Below are 14682 nucleotides of genomic sequence, written 5' to 3'. Positions count from 1 at the left end.
CGGCCATTCAGCCCCTCGAACCTGCTCCGCCCTCAATAAGGACATGGCTGATCTTCGACCTCAACTCCACTTTCCTGCCCGATCCCCATATCCCTTGATTCTCCTAGAGTCCAAAAATCTATCGATCTCAGCCTCAAATATACTCAATGTCTGAGCATCCACAGCCCTCTGGGGTAGAGAATTCCAAAGATTCACAACCCTCTGAGTGAAGAAATTCCTCCTCATCTCCATCTTAAATGGCCGACCCCTTATCCTGAGACTATGCCCCCCTAGTTCTAGACTCTCCACCCAGGGGAAACAGCCTCTCAGCATCTACCCTGTCGAGCCCCCTCAGAATCTTAGATGTTTCAATGACATCACCTCTTCTAAACTCCAGAGAGTATCGGCCCATTCTACTCAATCTCTCCTCATAGGACAACCCTCTCATCCCAGGAATCAATCCAGTGAACCTTCGTTGCACCGCCTCTAAGGCAAGTATATCGTTCCTTAGATAAGGAGACCAAAACTATACAGTACTCCAGGTGAGGTCTCACCAAAACCCTGTACAATTGCAGCAAGACTTCCTTACTCTTGTACTCCAACCTCCTTGCAATAAAGGCCAACATACCATTTGCCTTCCTAATTGCTTGCTGTACCTGCATGTTAACTTTCTGTGTTTTGTGTACGAGGACACCCAAATCTCTCTGAACACCAGCATTTAATAGTTTCTCACCATTTAAAAAATATTCTGTTTTTCTATTCTTCCCACCAAAGTGAATAACCTCACATTTCCCCACATTATACTCCATCTGCCACCTTCTTGCCCACTCACTTAACCTGTCTATATCCTTTTGCAGAGTCTGTGTCTTCCTCACAGCTTATTTTCCCACCTAGCTTTGTATCGTCAGCAAACTTGGATACATTACACTCGGTCCCTTCATCCAAGTCATTAATATAGATTGTAAATAGCTGAGGCCCAAGCACTGATCCTTGCGGTACCCCACTAGTTACAGCCTGCCAACCTGACAATGACCCGTTTATCCCTACTCTCTGTTTTCTGACCGTTAACCAATCCTCTATCCATGTTTACTCATATTCTATTTTCTCCCTTTTTATCAATTTTTTGTTCATAATTTGCTGGTTTCTAAAACTCCCCCAATCCTCAGGCTTACTACTCTTCTTGGCAACATTATAGGCCTCTTCTTTTAATCTAATACAATCTTTAACTTCTTTAGTTAGCCATGGATGGATTGCTTTTCCCGTGGAGTTTTTATTTCTCAATGGAATGTATATTCGTCGAGAATTCTGAAATATTTCTTTAACTGTTTGCCATTGCTTATCTACCATCATATCTTTTAATCTAATTTCCCAATCAACCTTAGCCAACTCGCCCCTCATACCAATATAATCGGCTTTATTTAAGTTTAAGACTCTAGTTTCTGACTTCAGTATGTCGCTCTCAAACTCAATGTGAAATTCTATCATATTATGATCACTGTTCCCGGTTTCTGTATTGTTAAGTTATTTTTCCTGTTGTGTTATACATTATCGAACAATTGTCGTCACCTCAATCAATCGGACGTAGCCACTGGAGGCCGAGAAGGGGAGATCAAGCCCCCAACCAATAAGGTGCAGCTCCGAAAGGGCAAGGAGCATCCAATCGTGTTCTAGATGGAGATCAGAGGTGGATCTGGCACGTCTTGCTGTGTGAGTCAACACTCTTGGCTATCACTCAATAACAATAACAACTTGCATTTATGTAGTGCCTTTAATGTAGTAAAACATCCAAGGCGCTTCCCAGGAGCGTAAATCAGACAAAATTTGACACCGAGCCCCATAAGGAGATATTAGGACAGGTGACCAAAAGCTTGGTCAAAGAGGGAGGTTTTAAGGAGCGCCTTAAAGGAGGAGAGAAAGGCGGAGGGGTTTAGATGGGAATTCCAGAGCTTAGGGCCTAGGCAGCTGAAGGCACGGCCGCCAATGGTGGAGCGATGGAAATCAGGGGATGGACAAGAAGCCGGAATTGGAGGAGCGCAGAGATCTCGGAGGGTTGTAGGGCTGGAGGAGGTTACAGAGATAGGGAGGAGGGGCGAGGGCCATGGAGGGATTTGAAAACAAGGATGAGAATTTTAAAATCGAAGTGTTGTGTCTGATAAATTCATGCCAGAATTCCAAAGCTTGGGTGAGAGAGAAAGACGGGCGAGTTTTACAATTAAGTGGAGGTAGATGTTTGGTGAGTAATTATACACACACCTTTACCTGTACTGTATGTAAAGCTTTTTCTACGAAAATTAGTGGCTAAAATTGTTGCCATAGCTACACCCATGGGAAGTCAGCCATTTCAATTGACCTCCACGGGTTCATACTATATGTCAATGAACCTTTGCATTTAAACCTAAAAAATATCTAACCTATTTCAATTCAGACGTCAGATCCGCGCAAGGACAAAAAACAGCCTGAGAATTTATTGGTTTTTTTCATTCGTTCACGGGATGTGGGCGTCGCTGGCGAGGCCGGCATTTATTGCCCATCCCTAATTGCCCCTTGAGAAGGTGGTGGTGAGCCGCCTTCTTGAACCGCTGCAGTCCGTGTGGTGAAGGTTCTCCCACAGTGCCGTTAGGTCGGGAGTTCCAGGATTTTGACCCAGCGACGATGAAGGAACGGCCGATATATTTCCAAGTCGGGATGGTGTGTGACTTGGAGGGGAACGTGCAGGTGGTGTTGTTCCCATGTGCCTGCTGCCCTTGTCCTTCTAGGTGGTAGAGGTCGCGGGTTTGGGAGGTGCTGTCGAAGAAGCCTTGGCGAGTTGCTGCAGTGCATCCTGTGGATGGTACACACTGCAGCCACGGTGCGCCGGTGGTGAAGGGAGTGAATGTTTAGGGTGGTGGATGGGGTGCCAATCAAGCGGGCTGCTTTGTCCTGGACGGTGTCGAGCTTCTTGAGTGTTGTTGGAGCTGCACTCATCCAGGCAAGTGGAGAGTATTCCATCACACTCCTGACTTGTGCCTTGTAGATGGTGGAAAGGCTTTGGGAGTCAGGAGGTGAGTCACTCGCCGCAGAATACCCAGCCTCTGACCTGCTCTTGCAGCCACAGTATTTATGTGACTGGTCCAGTTAAGTTTCTGGTCAATGGTGACCCCCAGGATGTTGATGGTGGGGGATTCGGCGATGGTAATGCCGTTGAATGTGCACAAAATGAAAACAAAATGTCCTTTATGTGTTAAACGAAGTCAGCCTCAGAGTCAGGTCATGGATTCAGGTCCCACTCTGGAGACTTGAGAACATAATCTAGGCTGTCACTTCAATCTGCGCACAGCAAGATCCCACAAACAGCAATGAGATAATGACCAGATGATTGGCCAAATGGCCACCTTCTATGCCGTAAATTTTTGATGATTTATCTATTTTTTAGTGATGTTGGTTGAGAGATAAATATCGGCCCCAGGACACCGGAGAGAACTCCCCCCACTGCTCCCCTTCCAATCGCCGCCGTGGGATCTTTTACGCTTGCCTGAGACAGACGGGGGCCTCGGTTTAACGTCTGATCCGAAAGACGGCCCCTCCGACAGGGCGGCGCTCCCTCAGTACCGGCACCGGCGGGGAGTGTCGGGGAGTGGGGGCTCGAACCCTCGACCTTCTGACTCCGAGGCGAGAGTGAGACCCACTGAGGCACGGGCCGACACGTACGGTGGGATTAACAGGTAGTAGCCCAAAAATTAGCCGCCTGCCCAAAGCCAAAGCCAAATCTTGGCCTGTTGCAAGATCAAGTCTGCAAGCATGAAATTCCACTGGTTTGCACATTGCAGTGTTGCAAGTCTGACTGTTACAATGTCTGATAGCTTGCAATGCCTCATGTCATCGGAACATAGGAACAGGAGTAGGCCATTCAGCCCCTCGTGCCTGCTCCGCCATTTGATAGGATCATGGCTGATCTGTGATCTAACTCCATATACCTGCCTTTGGCCCATATCCCTTAATACCTTTGATTGCCAAAAAGCTATCTCAGATTTAAATTTAGCAATTGAGCTAGTATCAATTGCCGTTTGCAGAAGAGAGTTCCAAACTTCTACCACCCTTTGTGTGTAGAAATGTTTTCTAATCTCGCTCCTGAAAGGTCTGGCTCTAATTTTTAGATTGTGCCCCCTACTCCTAGAATCCCCAACCAGCAGAAATAGTTTCTCTCCATCCACCCTATCTGTTCCCCTTAATATCTTATAAACTTCGATCAGATCTCCCCTTAACCTTCGAAACTCTAGAGAATACAACCCCAATTTGTGTAATCTCTCCTCGTAACTTAACCCTTGAAGTCCGGGTTTCATTCTAGTAAACCTACGCTGCACTCCCTCCAAGGCCAATATGTCCTTCCGAAGGTGCGGTGCCCAGAACTGCTCACAGTACTCCAGGTGCGGTCTAACCAGAGTTTTGTATCGCTGCAGCATAACATCTGCCCCCTTGTGCTCCAGTCCTCTAGATATAAAGGGCAGGGTTCCATTAGCCTTATTGATTATTTTCTGCGCCTGTTCATGACACTTCAATGATCGATGTACCTGAACCCCTCGGTCCCTTTGGACATCCACTGTTTTTAACTTTTTACCATTTAGAAAGTACCCTGTTCTGATCCAATTTGCCTGCATTAAATTCCATTTGCCACAGTTTTGCCCATTCACCTAATCTATCAATATCCCTTTGCAATGGTACCACGTTTTGACATACCACAGGCTTTCTGCACGTTGCAATCTCCAAGCAGCAACCTCCACAGGCTGCATGCATTGGAAATTTGCGTGCTGTGGCCGGGAGCAGGTCGGTGCAGGTCTCCCCACGACAAGACCTGCAGAAACACCTCCTGATCCCTGCACACCCCTTTGATTGACAGGTGGCAACGCAGCCCCGGGGAGGGCGGTGGGCGGTGCGGCCGTGACGTCAAGACGACCCGCCCCGCTCCCCGTCACTCCGCTTGACGGGCAGGGGCGGCAGCCAATCGGGGAAGGTGGGAGGGCGGGCTGCGACGTCAACCCGCCCTCCTTTCGCGTCACTCCGCTTGACAGGCAGGGGCGGCAGCCAATCGGGGAAGTGGGCGGCCGGCGACGGGAGGGAGCCAATGAGGGCGGCGCGGGGGGGCGGGGCGCTGCGCTGCTCGGCGGCGAGAGGAAGCCAAGATGGCGCAGGTTGATTAGGTGAGTGGGTGAAGGAGGAGGGAGGGAGGGAGAGAGTGTGAGTGAGGGGAGGGGATGGGATGGGATGGGATTAAACAGGGTGTGGGGAGTGAGGGGGGGCAAAGAGAGGGGGAGAGAGAAACAGTGAGTCCTCATTGAGGAAGGGAAGGTGGGGGCTCACCCCCATGGGCCTGTGAAGGAGGCCCCAAGAGGCCAGGGACATGACAGCAAAAAAAGGACAACAAGTCCCAGGAAGAGGAGGAAAAGTTTCTCAACAACCCTCAAAACCCCCACTAAACTAAAACCACCCCCTTCACAGCAGCCCCAAACTCAAACAAACCAAAAACCCAGCCCCTCAAATCACACAGCAACCCCACCAGGGGTCTGACTGGATGGAAAACATACTTTAAGTGCTTTTGAAACTCTGTGTAAAAGTTCTGGCTTAACTTAATGTGATATTTTGTCTTTTTAACGCTGTGGATTTTTCCCCCCCCCACCATTTCTGAGCTCAGGTGCCCTGAGAGAGGCCGCCAGCTGCGTCCAGGTGTTCTTGTTCGCCCTCCAGTCTCGGTGGGATGTGGTGGTTTTTTCCTTTGATGTACTGTACGGGTGTCACAGACTCCCCCACCCCACCAAGGGTCCTTCAGAGGCTTTATATCTGCAGCCGACTCAAGCTGCCCCAGCCCCTTCGAGCGGTGAGGGCTGTCAGAGTGGAGTTTTGACGGTGTGGGAGATGCCCATGCTGAGTCCGCTTGAAGTGGCAGATACGCCCAGCAGCGTAATTCTAAATTCTGTTTGTTGGATTCTGTCTGAGAGCATTCTGAGCTGTGTAACACTAGGGGTAAGGGACACGTTATTATGGGTCTGTCACTGTATGACACTGGGGTACCGTACTGGTGGGTACGGGTCTGTCACTGTATAACACTGGGGTACAGTATTGTTGGGTACAGGTCTGTCACTGTATAACACAGGGTACAGTACTGGTGGGTACAGGTCTGTCACTGTATAACGGTACAGTACTGGTGGGTACAGGTCTGTCACTATAACGGGTACAGTACTGGTGGGTACAGGTCTGTCACTGTATAACGGGTACAGTACTGGTGGGTACGGGTCTGTCACTGTGTTACACTGGGGTACAGTACTGGTGGGTACAGGTCTGTCACTGTAAAGCACAGGGTACAGTACTGGTGGGTACAGGTCTGTCACTGTATAAAACTGGGGTACAGTACTGGTGGGTACAGGTCTGTCACTGTATAACACGGTACAGTACTGGTGGGTACAGGTCTGTCACTATAAAACTGGGGTACAGTACTGGTGGGTACAGGTCTGTCACTATAACACGGGTACAGTACTGGTGGGTACAGGTCTGTCACTGTATAACGGGTACAGTACTGGTGGGTACAAGTCTGTCACTGTATAAAACTGGGATACAGTACTGGTGGGTACGGGTCTGTCACTGTATAACACGGGTACAGTACTGGTGGGTACAGGTCTGTCACTGTATAACTGGTACAGTACTGGTGGGTACAGGTCTGTCACTGTATAACACTCCAGTACAGTACTGGTGGGTACAGGACTGTCACTGTATAACTGGTACAGTACTGGTGGGTACAGGTCTGTCACTGTATAACACTCCAGTACAGTACTGGTGGGTACAGGTCTGTCACTGTATAACACTGGGGTACAGTACTGGTGGGGACAGGTCTCACTGTATAACACGGGTACAGTACTGGTGGGTACAGGTCTGTCACTGTATAACACTGGGGTACAGTACTGGTGGGTACAGGTCTGTCACTCTATAACGGGTACAGTACTGGTGGGTACAGGTCTGTCACGATAATGGGTACAGTACTGGTGGATACAGGTCTGTCACTGTATAACACGGGTACAGTACTGGTGGGTACAGGTCTGTCACTGTATAACACGGGTACAGTACTGGTGGGTACAGGTCTGTCACTGTATAACGGGTACAGTACTGGTGGGTACAGGACTGTCACTGTATAACACGGGTACAGTACTGGTGGGTACAGGTCTGTCACTGTATAACGGGTACAGTACTGGTGGGTACAGGACTGTCACTGTATAACAGGTACAGTACTGGTGGGTACAGGTCTGTCACTGTATAACACGGGTACAGTACTGGTGGGTACAGGTCTGTCACTGTATAACACTGGGGTACAGTACTGGTGGATAGCGAGCTGTCACTGTATAACACGGGTACAGTACTGGTGGGTACAGGTCTCACTGTATAACACTGGGGTACAGTACTGGTGGGTACAGGTCTGTCACTATAACACGGGTACAGTACTGGTGGGTACAGGTCTGTCACTCTATAACGGGTACAGTACTGGTGGGTACAGGTCTGTCACTGTATAACGGGTACAGTACTGGTGGGTACAGGTCTGTCATTGTATAACGGGTACAGTACTGGTGGGTACAGGTCTGTCATTGTATAACACTGGGGCACAGTACTGGTGGGTACAGGTCTGTCACTGTATAACTGGTACAGTACTGGTGGGTACAGGTCTGTCACTGTATAACACTCCAGTACAGTACTGGTGGGTACAGGTCTGTCACTGTATAACACTGGGGTACAGTACTGGTGGGTACAGGTCTGTCACTGTATAAAACTGGCGTACAGTACTGGTGGGTACAGGTCTGTCACTATAACACGGGTACAGTACTGGTGGGTACAGGTCTGTCACTGTATAACGGGTACAGTACTGGTGGGTACAGGTCTGTCACTGTATAAAACTGGGGTACAGTACTGGTGGGTACGGGTCTGTCACTGTATAACACGGGTACAGTACTGGTGGGTACAGGTCTGTCACTGTATAACTGGTACAGTACTGGTGGGTACAGGTCTGTCACTGTATAACACTCCAGTACAGTACTGGTGGGTACAGGACTGTCACTGTATAACTGGTACAGTACTGGTGGGTACAGGTCTGTCACTGTATAACACTCCAGTACAGTACTGGTGGGTACAGGTCTGTCACTGTATAACACTGGGGTACAGTACTGGTGGGTACAGGTCTGTCACTCTATAACGGGTACAGTACTGGTGGGTACAGGTCTGTCACGATAATGGGTACAGTACTGGTGGATACAGGTCTGTCACTGTATAACACATGTAAGGAATCTTACAACACCAGGTTATAGTCCAACAAATTTATTTTAAAATCACAAGCTTTCGGAGATTATCTCCTTCGTCAGATGATTGAATGAAAAGGTTCTCAAATCGCATATCTTATACGATGTTGGGACAGCATCACACCAATCAAAAGGTGTCGTTGTTATTCAAACAGGCCAGTCACGGAGAACAGAACGTCCCAGTACACTCGATATACATTGTGTCTTTTACACAGGCAAGCAGAAAGAAACTTAAAATGGCAGAGAGAGAGAGAGAATTTTAAAAAACATATAAATTTTTTCCCCCTTTTTGCTGGTGGGGTTACGTGTAGCGTGACATGAACCCAAGATCCCGGTTGAGGCCGTCCTCATGGGTAACACGGGTACAGTACTGGTGGGTACAGGTCTGTCACTGTATAACACGGGTACAGTACTGGTGGGTACAGGTCTGTCACTGTATAACGGGTACAGTACTGGTGGGTACAGGACTGTCACTGTATAACACGGGTACAGTACTGGTGGGTACAGGTCTGTCACTGTATAACGGGTACAGTACTGGTGGGTACAGGACTGTCACTGTATAACACGGGTACAGTACTGGTGGGTACAGGTCTGTCATTGTATAACGGGTACAGTACTGGTGGGTACAGGACTGTCACTGTATAACAGGTACAGTACTGGTGGGTACAGGTCTGTCACTGTATAACACGGGTACAGTACTGGTGGGTACAGGTCTGTCACTGTATAACACTGGGGTACAGTACTGGTGGATAGTGAGCTGTGACTGTATAACACGGGTACAGTACTGGTGGGTACAGGTCTCACTGTATAACACTGGGGTACAGTACTGGTGGGTACAGGTCTGTCACTATAACACGGGTACAGTACTGGTGGGTACAGGTCTGTCACTCTATAACGGGTACAGTACTGGTGGGTACAGGTCTGTCACTGTATAACGGGTACAGTACTGGTGGGTACAGGTCTGTCATTGTATAACGGGTACAGTACTGGTGGGTACAGGTCTGTCATTGTATAACACTGGGGTACAGTACTGGTGGGTACAGGTCTGTCACTGTATAACACTGGGGTACAGTACTTGTGGGGACAGGTCTATCACTGTATAACACTCCAGTACAGTACTTGTGGGGACAGGTCTGTCACTTTATAACACTGGGGTACAGTACTGGTGGGTACAGGTCTGTCACTGTATAACACTGGGGTACAGTACTGGTGGGTACAGGTCTCACTGTATAACACTGGGGTACAGTACTGGTGGGTACAGGTCTCACTGTATAACACTGGGGTACAGTACTGGTGGGTACAGGTCTCACTGTATAACACTGCGGTACAGTACTGGTGGGTAGCGAGCTGTCACTGTATAACACTGGGGCACAGTACTGGTGGGTAGCGAGCTGTCACTGTATAACACGGGTGCAGTACTGGTGGGTACAGGTCTCACTGTATAACACTGGGGTACAGTACTGGTGGGTACAGGTCTCACTGTATAACACTGGGGTACAGTACTGGTGGGTACAGGTCTGTCACTGTATAACACTGGGGTACAGTACTGGTGGGTACGGGTCTGTCACTATAACACGGGTACAGTACTGGTGGGTACAGGTCTGTCACTGTATAACACGGGTACAGTACTGGTGGGTACAGGTCTCACTGTATAACACTGGGGTACAGTACTGGTGGGTACGGGTCTCACTGTATAACATTGGGGTACAGTACTGGTGGGTACAGGTCTCACTGTATAACACTGGGGGACAGTACTGGTGGGTAGCGAGCTGTCACTGTATAATAAAAGTCTCCTCTGACTGCCCCACCAAACACTCCCAGGTTGCTATATGAGTGCAAGTTCCTTTCTTATAATTAGAAAAAAGCCCAATCTGTCGCCCAATCACAACCTTCCCTTTTTTTAAAACCATGGGCTTGGTTTCTTGCTGTAGTTATTATCAGGAAGAATTTCACCCCCTGTTGTGTTCAGGGGAGGGGGTCGTCAGTGAGAATGTCGTTTAGAAATTCCTGCTGCGCCCTCAGTGAGCGATACCTCACCCTTTCTCACAACTCTCCTCAGCCTGTTGCTTCAGAACAAGTGTGAAACCCATATATAGTAAACATGGTCACACCTCCGTTCACTGAGAGCACTGTCACCCAGACGAGTTAAGCATCCATCTCTGACGATGCCAGCACTGTGAGGTTAAACATATCAGGAAAGACTGAACAGGCTGGGGCTCTTTTCTCGAGAAAAGTGAAGACTGAGGGGTGACCTGATAGAGGTCTATAAAATGATGAAGGGGTTTCAATAGGGTAGACGTAGAGAAGATGTTTCCACTTGTGGGGGAGACCAGAACGAGGGGGCCATCAATATAAGAGAGTCACGAATAAATCCAATCAGGGAATTCAGGAGAAACTTCTTTACCCAGGGAGCGGTGAGAATGTGGAACTCGCTCCCACATGGAGTGGTCGAGGGGAATAGAATCAATGGATTTAAGGGGAAGCTCGATAAACACATGAGGGAGAAAGGAATAGAAGGATATGGTGATAGGGTGAGATGGAGTAGGGAGGGAGGAGGCTCGTGTGGAGCATAAACACCGGGATAGACCAGTTGGGCCGAATGGCCTGTTCCTGTGCTGCACACTCTCTATAATGACGATCCCCAGGCTCCTGTTTTTTCACCTCTGGAGATTGGCAATAAATCCAGCCCAGACTGCCTGGCTGGAAGGACCTTATGTGGAAGCATTTTTAATTGGGTCTCAACCAAACCACGTATCTTGGTTTTACAATGCAAAATGGTCCGTAACTTGGTTCAAATTAACATTGCACTGATAGTTTCTCTGAGAGGTACAAGGATGGCACATGTTTGCTCTGCTATTGCCCAGGGGTGCTGTTATATCCAGGATTAACGCTCATTGTTGGGACAGTGTAGAGCACGTTTACTCTGTATCTAACCCGCGCTGTACCTGCCCTGGGAGTGTTTGATGGGACGGTGTAGAGGGAGCTTTACTCTGTATCTAACCCTGTACCTGCTCTGGGAGTGTTTGATGGGACAGTGTAGAGGGAGATTTACTCTGTATCTAACCCTGTACCTGCCCTGGGAGTGTTTGATGGGACAGTGTTGAGGGAGCTTTACTCTGTATCTAACCCTGTACCTGCCCTGGGAGTGTTTGACGGGACAGTGTAGAGGGAGCTTTACTCTGTATCTAACCCTGTACCTGCCCTGGGAGTGTTTGATGGGACAGTGTAGAGGGAGCTTTACTCTGTATCTAACCCTGTACCTGCCCTGGGAGTGTTTGATGGGACAGTGCAGAGGGAGCTTTACTCTGTATCTAACCCGTGCCGTCCGATCGAACACTCCCAGATCAGGTACCTTGTGTCATCAGTATTCCTCAGCCCCCACGCTCAGTGGAATGCCTCCACTGTACCAGTGCAGTATTTCTGTTTCCCTGTCGACTCTCAGAGTGAGATTGGTATTGTTTGTTGCAGTAGAGACGGCATCAGTCCAGTCCCTAAGAAAAAGAAAAGACTTGCATTTCTCCAGCTCCTTTCACCACCTCACGACGTCCCAAAGCGCTTCACAGCCAATGAAGTACTTTTGAAGTGTCGTCACTGTTGTAATGTGGGAAACGTGGCAGCCAATTTGCGCACAGCAAGATCCCACAAACGGCAATGTGATAATTGACCAGATCATCTGTTTTTTTGGTGTTGGTTGATGGATAAAGGTTGGCCCCAGGACACCGGAGAGAACGCGGGATCTGGTGAGGTAAAGTTTGGACGGTCCTCTATCGAGTTAGAGGCCGGCTGCGGTTAACCACTCTCCGTTCTCTCGTTCCAGGAAGACGTGCTTTCCCAAGGAGGTCCCGTCTGGCGTCGCTCTTTTCCCGCGCAGGAGAAGTCACGGCACTCCTGGTGAAACTGCCTGCGCCATGCGCGGCCCTCCTCTTTCTGCTGGTAAGCCTCTACTGTTGAAGGTCACGACCTGTTCTGGGGCCGCACCAGATTTATGAATGACTTGGATAAAGGAATAGAGAGTTGTAGATGCAGGCTTCCAGACGGCATTAAATTTGGTTTATTCTGCTGTACACTGGGTGTTGTACAGGCGAAGGATTATTGTACTGTACACCGGGCTGTGTGTTGTACAGGCGAGGGATTATTGTACTGTACACTGGGCTGTGTGTTGTACAGGCGAGGGATTATTGTACTGTACACTGGGCTGTGTGTTGTACAGGCGAGGGATTATTGTACTGTACACCGGGCTGTGTGTTGTATAGGCGAGGGATTATTGTACTGTACACCAGGCTGTGTGTTGTACAGGCGAGGGATTATTGTACTGTACACTGGGCTGTGTGTTATATAGGCGAGGGATTATTGTACTGTACACTGGGCTGTGTGTTGTACAGGCGAGGGATTATTGTACTGTACACCGGGCTGTGTGTTGTATAGGCGAGTGATTATTGTACTGTACACTGGGCTGTGTGTTGTATAGGCGAGGGATTATTGTACTGTACACTGGGCTGTGTGTTGTATAGGCGAGGGATTATTGTACTGTACACTGGGCTGGGTGTTGTATAGGCGAGGGATTATTGTACTGTACACTGGGCTGTGTGTTGTATAGGCGAGGGATTATTGTACTGTACACTGGGATGGGTGTTGTACAGACAAGGGATTGTTGTGCTGTACACTGGGCTGTGTTGTATAAGCGAGGGATTATTGTACTGTACACTGGGCTGTGTGTTGTATAGGCGAGGGATTATTGTGCAGTGCACTGGGCTGTGTGTTGTACAGACGAGGAACGAGGGATTATTGTACAGTGCACTGGGCTGTGTGTTGTATCGGCGAGGAATTATTGTACTGTACACTGGGCTGTGTTGTATAGGCGAGGGATTATTGTACTGTACACTGGGCTGTGTTGTATAGGTGATGGATTATTGTACTGTACAATGGGCTATGTGTTGTACAGGCGAGGGGTTATAGTACAGTGTACTGGGCTGGGTGTTGTACAAGTGTGGGATTATTGTCCTGTATACTGGGTGTTGTACAGGCGAGGGATTATTGTACTGTACACTGGGTGTTGTACAGGTGAGGGATTATTGTACTGTACACTGCTGGATTTTGTACAGGGAAGGTGTTGTACTGTACACTGCTGTATGTTGTACAATTGAGGGATTATTGTACTGTACACTGGGCTGTATGTTGTACAATTGAGGGATTATTGTACTGTACACTGGGCTGTATGTTGTACAATTGAGGGATTGTTGTACTGTACACTGGGCTGTATGTTGTAAAGACGAGGAACGAGGGATTATTGTACTGTACACTGGGCTGTGTGTTGTACAAGTGAGGGATTATTGTGCAAGTGAGGGATTATTGTAAAGTACTCTGCTAGGTGATGTACAGCCGAGGGGTTATTATACTGTACACTGCTGTATGTTGTACTGGCTATAGGTTATTATACTGTACACTGGCCTGGGTACTGTACAGGCGAGGAATTGTCCTGTACACTGGGCTGTGTGTTGTACAGATGAGGGATTATTGTACTGTACATTGGGCTGTGTGTTGTACAAGTGAGGGATTATTGTGCTGTACACTGGGCTGGGTGTTGTACTGGCGAGGGATTATTGTATTGTACACTGGGCTGTGTGTTGTACAGGCGAAGAATTATTGTACTGTACACTGGGCTGTATGTTGTACAGATGAGTTGTTATTGTACTGTACATTGGGTGTTGTACAGGCGAGGGATTATAGTACTGTACACTGGGCTGTTTGTGCAGATGAAGGATTATTGTACTGTACACTGATGGGTGTTGTATAGGCGAGGGGTTATAGTACTGTACACTGGGCTGTGTGTATAGGCGAGGGATTATTGTACTGTACACTGGGCTCGGTCTTGGATAGGCGAGGGATTATTGTACTGTACTCTGGGCTGTGTGTATAGGCGAGGGATTATTGTACTGTACACTGGGCTCGGTCTTGGATAGGCGAGGGATTATTGTACTGTACACTGGGCTGTGTGTTGTATAGGCGAGGGATTATTGTACTGTACACTGGGCTCGGTCTTGGATAGGCGAGGGATTATTGTACTGTACACTGGGCTGTGTGTATAGGCGAGGGATTATTGTACTGTACACTGGGCTGTGTGTATAGGGGAGGGATTATTGTACTGTACACTGGGCTGTGTGTATAGGCGAGGGATTATTGTACTGTACACTGGGCTGTGTTGTATCGGTGAGGGATTATTGTACTGTACACTGGGCTGTGTGTTGTATCGGTGAGGGATTATTGTACTGTACACTGGGCTGTGTGTATAGGCGAGGAATTATTGTACTGTACACTGGGCTGTGTTGTATCGGTGAGGGATTATTGTACTGTACACTGGGCTGTGTGTTGTATAGGCGAGGGATTATTGTACTGTACA

The 14682-nt window shown here is 48.5% G+C and overlaps 1 protein-coding gene across 1 annotated transcript in view; it reads left to right on the top strand.

Annotated features, from left to right (window-relative positions):
* The first annotated feature begins 5082 nt into the window (after nt 1-5082).
* The window catches only part of LOC137312786 (serine/threonine-protein kinase A-Raf-like), a 57937-nt gene continuing 48337 nt past the window's right edge, over nt 5083-14682 (top strand). Inside the window, exons 1-2 of the mRNA XM_067979220.1 lie at nt 5083-5153; nt 12103-12218. The gene's annotated coding sequence lies outside the window, so the exon portion shown is untranslated. The remainder of the gene's footprint in view (nt 5154-12102; nt 12219-14682) is intronic.

This window comes from Heptranchias perlo, unplaced genomic scaffold (assembly GCF_035084215.1).
Source record: "Heptranchias perlo isolate sHepPer1 unplaced genomic scaffold, sHepPer1.hap1 HAP1_SCAFFOLD_435, whole genome shotgun sequence".
NCBI classification, from domain to species: Eukaryota; Metazoa; Chordata; class Chondrichthyes; order Hexanchiformes; family Hexanchidae; genus Heptranchias; species Heptranchias perlo.
Note: the sequence above shows the minus strand (reverse complement) of the source record. Positions and strands in the feature narration are given on the sequence as shown.